We start from the raw sequence: 5,000 nt of genomic DNA on the forward strand, positions 1-5,000 counted from the left end.
GCAACGAAAGGAGTAAACCAAGAACCAGGGAGGCGCCGCCGCCTCTCGCCTTACCATCGTCGGGCTCTCGGGGGGCCGGGGGGGGGGGGCCACCCACCGGTGGCTCGAGACACACCCCCCCCGGGCCGTCTGCATCCAAGCTGCCGGCCACCGCGACCAGCCAAAACCGTGGCGTGCCCATGCCACGGGCTCCGGCTTAAGGCCGGCAAACAAAGGGAGCAGGTGCCGCCGCCGCCACCTCTCGTCCCATCCCCAAGGCCCCCTCAAGGAGCTGGGCAACAGCCCCCGACGGGCTGGAACCGTACGGAGCACCGCTGTGTCAACACACATACCGGCGCTCCCCCCCTCCGCCATCATCGGGCTCTCGGGGGACCGGGGGGGGGACGGGGGTAACCACCCACGGTAGTCTCACAGCTCGGCTCCCCCCCCCAGTATCCAGCGTTCAAGTGCCGCCAGCCGCCTCCGGCCACCGGTCTTCGGCCTCTCCCGTGCACCTCTGCCCGTCCTTTTCTCACCACTCGGCAGCGACCGCCCCAACGCCGCCCGGCTTCGTGCCGTTCGGCATCTCTCTGGGTGCTCTCGGTTCCGTGCACGCTCGCCTGACAGAGCACCGGCTTGAGAACCGTGCCCAATTCCCCGGGGGAAACCACCGTCTGCGGCCGCCCAGCATTCCACTTGGCCGGCTAAGCCGCGTGCCCTCGCTCGGTGGCGCTTGTCTGGAGCAGAGACGCCTCGTGCCCCTATATAAGGAGAATATGGGTCCGCGCCGGAAAGGGGCGCTTAAAGGCAGTGTCTGCCTGCCAGCGGGGGAGGCGCTGCAGAGACGCCGACTCTTACGATGACCTAACTGGAGGCAGCGCGAAACAGCGACCCCTTGGAGGAACTGCCGGAGCCAACAGGTCTGCCCGCGCTCTAAGTCCCGACGGAGCCGGGTAGACCTGGCAGCCCTTTCGACGGACGCTGAGCCGGCCGCCGGCAACGTGGAGCCGGGTACACCTAGCGGCCACCGCCGGTCGCCTCGGAGGTGGGTAGACCTGACGGCCGCCTCACGCCCCGGAGGCGGGTAGACCTGACGGCCGCCTCACGCCCCGGAGGCGGGTAGACCTGACGGCCGCCACACGCCGCGGAGGCGGGTAGACCTGACGGCCGCCTCACGCCGCGGAAGCGGGTAGACCTGACGGCCGCCTCACGCCCCGGAGGCGGGTAGACCTGACGGCCGCCTCACGCCCCGGAGGCGGGTAGACCTGACGGCCGCCTCACGCCCCGGAGGCGGGTAGACCTGACGGCCGCCTCACGCCGCGGAAGCGGGTAGACCTGACGGCCGCCTCACGCCCCGGAGGCGGGTAGACCTGACGGCCGCCTCACGCCCCGGAAGCGGGTAGACCTGACGGCCGCCTCACGCCCCGGAGGCGGGTAGACCTGACGGCCGCCTCACGCCCCGGAGGCGGGTAGACCTGACGGCCGCCACACGCCCCGGAGGCGGGTAGACCTGACGGCCGCGTCGCGCCCCGGAGGCGGGTAGACCTGACGGCCGCCTCACGCCCCGGAGGCGGGTAGACCTGACGGCCGCCACACGCCCCGGAGGCGGGTAGACCTGACGGCCGCCTCACGCCCCGGAGGCGGGTAGACCTGACGGCCGCCTCACGCCCCGGAGGCGGGTAGACCTGACGGCCGCCTCACGCCGCGGAGGCGGGTAGACCTGACGGCCGCCTCACGCCCCGGAGGCGGGTAGACCTGACGGCCGCCTCACGCCCCGGAGGCGGGTAGACCTGACGGCCGCCTCACGCCCCGGAGGCGGGTAGACCTGACGGCCGCCACACGCCCCGGAGGCGGGTAGACCTGACGGCCGCCACACGCCGCGGAGGCGGGTAGACCTGACGGCCGCCTCACGCCGCGGAGGCGGGTAGACCTGACGGCCGCCTCACGCCCCGGAGGCGGGCAGACCTGTCGGCCGCTTCACGCCCCGGAGGCGGGTAGACCTGGCGGCCGCGTCGTGCGAGACATTTTTGTTTCGATAGATGCCAATGAAATCCGAAAAAAAATAAATGAAAAGGGAAATTTTTTTTCTTAACGCACCCCCGCACCCCCGCGCCCCGCCGCGCTCTCATGTGCACGCAGCACCAGCCCCCCCACCCCCCCGCCCCGACCCGTTGGCTGCCATGCAGTCGCTGGCATCATTCGCTGCCCGCCCCCTCGGCCGCCAGTCAGCCCCTCTGCGCCGCGCCACTCCGCGCCGCACGGCGCCGCCCGCCACTCCCCCCCCCCGCTTCCCGCGGCTGCCAGGGGACCCGGCAGAAGCGGCGACGTTCCCCGCACCTCACCCCCAACGGAGACGCCCGTCTCGCTGGAGCGAGTTCGCATCGGGAACCGGGCGCTTTTCGCCGGGTCGGGGTCCCGGCGCTGCCGGGCGGTCCTCGGCTTCAGCTGTTGGTTTCGCAGCGTGGGTTTAGCTTTAGTCTCGGGGGAGGGGGGGTGTGGGGGGGGGTGCGTGTGTGTGTTTTTATTTTGTTTCTTTCCCCCCGCCTTTCGCTGTGCCGCAGAGGCGTGGGCACCGGGCGCCCTTCACCGGGTCCGGGTCCGGGTCCGGGTCCGGGTCCGGGTCCGGGTCCCGGCGTTGCCAGGCGCTCGCTGGCATTCGCGTTTAGGTTTTTTTCGACGGGGTTGGGGTGGGGGGGTGGGAAGGGGGCTCCCGGGCTTTATGTGTGGGAATGGGGGGTGTGTGCGCGTGTGTGTGTGTGTGTGTGTGTGTGTTGTTCGGATTGTTGTTTTGTTGTTTGTTCCCCCCCCCCCCCCCCCCCCCCCCCCCGCCGCGACACACACGCGCTCGGACACACACGCAGAGACACAGAGAGAGAGAGAGAGAGAGAGAGCGCGCGCGCGCGAGAGAGAGACACAGGCGCGCGCACACACACACACACACGCACACACAGACACAGACACACGCACGCGCACACACACAGACACCCCCAGCCCCCCACCCCCCCCAGCCCCCCGACCCCCACCGTCGCCCGCGCGCCCGAAGAGCCGTTGGTCCCCGCCCCACCGCTGCAACTCCGGAGCTGCAGGGCGGTGGGTGCGGCCGCCAACCGACCGCAGCCTCCTCGGCGCCGCGGAGCACTACGGCTGGGGGGTGGGGGATCGGGGGCGGTTTCTGTTACACCACCACCACCACCACCACCCGCCCTCGCTGCTCTCCCTCCCACCCCTTCGGCGTTCGTTTGGCTTTCAACCCGCGGCGGGAACGGAGCAGGCGGGCAGGAGGGCGGGCGGCCGAGCGACCGACTGAGGAAGGCGGGGAGCCGGGCCGCGGGCACGGCGCGGCAGGGACTCGGCAGCTGCGGGGGCTCAGCGTCCAAAACACGCGCCACCCATCATCGCCGCCGCCGGCGGGAGGCCCCTCCGGGCCCCCCGGCACGGAGGCGGCGGCGGCGACGCCGCTGGGTCCTAAGGTCTCCCGCCTTCCTTCCCTGGAGCGGCCAATGTGCTGCTGCTGGTGGAAAGCGGGCCGGAGGTAGGGGGCGGCCGGTCTCCTCGCGAACCCCGGGGGTGGCAGGGGGCGGCCGGTGTCACGGTGGACCTGGTGGCGGGAGGGGTGGGGGTTGGGGGGGGGTCGGCAGGGGGGTCGACAGAGCTCGTTGCGGCGGTGGGGGGGCGGGGGGGGGGGGGGGGTGGTGGGGGGGTGGTGTTGGTGGGGAGCGGTTTCTGTTGTTACACACACACCCCCGCCCCGTCGCTGCTCTCCCTCCCACCCCTTCGGCGTTCGTTTGGCTTTCAACCCGGGGCGGGAACGGAGCAGGCGGGCAGGAGGGCGGGCGGCCGAGCGACCGACTGAGGAAGGCGGGGAGCCGGGCCGCGGGCACGGCGCGGCAGGGACTCGGCAGCTGCGGGGGCTCAGCGTCCAAAACACGCGCCACCCATCATCGCCGCCGCCGGCGGGAGGCCCCTCCGGGCCCCCCGGCACGGAGGCGGCGGCGGCGACGCCGCTGGGTCCTAAGGTCTCCCGCCTTCCTTCCCTGGAGCGGCCAATGTGCTGCTGCTGGTGGAAAGCGGGCCGGAGGTAGGGGGCGGCCGGTCTCCTCGCGAACCCCGGGGGGGGCGGGGGCGGGGGGTGGGGGGGTGGGATGGGGCGGGGGGTGGCGGGGGGGGGTGGGTGGGCTGGGGGGTGGGGGGGGCGGCCGGTGTCACGGTGAACCTGGTGGCGGGAGGGTTGGGGGGGGGGGGGGGGGGGCGGGCTCGTCGCGGGCCAAGCGGCGGTGTTGGGGGGGCGCCGCCGGTCTCACGGAGAAGCACGTGGCGGGTGGGGCGGCTTTGGCGGGATGGGGGGGCGGCCGTATACGCGTGCGCGCGCGGGCAGCCCCAGGCAGACGGCTTCGGGCCGGGCAGCTTGTGGGGGTGCGGGGCAGGCGGGCGCACGTGCGTGGGCAGAGCGTGAGCTCCTGAACCGTTTCTGAATCGATGCCCTAGCGCTGGTCAGGCTTCCGCTTGACCTCTCCGTTCGTGATTCTCGTCGCGTGTTTTCAGGTCCGCGTTCGATCCCGTCTCAGCCGAACTCTTCCCTGCCGGTTCCGACCCTCGCGTCCGTACGCTAGCCGGCAGCTGCGCTGGCCCCGTCGCCTCCCCAGTTGAAGGTGAGATCACGAGGGGCGCTGCATAAGCCAGGCCTCGCCTCGCCGCTGGCCTGCCTACCGGCTCGAAAGCTGCAGGAGACCCCCTCGCGTGAGAGCCCACCAGCCACGGCCCGGCCCAGGCCCATCACGTCCTAGTCCAGGCGTGACTTCGCCGCGAGAGGCTCAGGCCACGGCCTGCTCCCTGCCTTGGAGCTACGCGGGTGCCCGTGTCATCCCGAGCCGCCGCCTGCTTCAAGCCAGGGCCCGCTCGGGCACGGCGTGACGTCACAGGCAGCTCGGGAGCCCGGGCCCGGAAGCGCCCTGTTACCCCTCCTCGGCTACTTGTGACGTCACAAGGGGCAGGCGGCGGGGAGCGCGGGGGCTGCCGGGAGG

Source organism: Athene noctua, unplaced genomic scaffold (genome assembly GCF_965140245.1).
Source record: "Athene noctua unplaced genomic scaffold, bAthNoc1.hap1.1 HAP1_HAP1_scaffold_140, whole genome shotgun sequence".
Taxonomy (NCBI): Eukaryota; Metazoa; Chordata; class Aves; order Strigiformes; family Strigidae; genus Athene; species Athene noctua.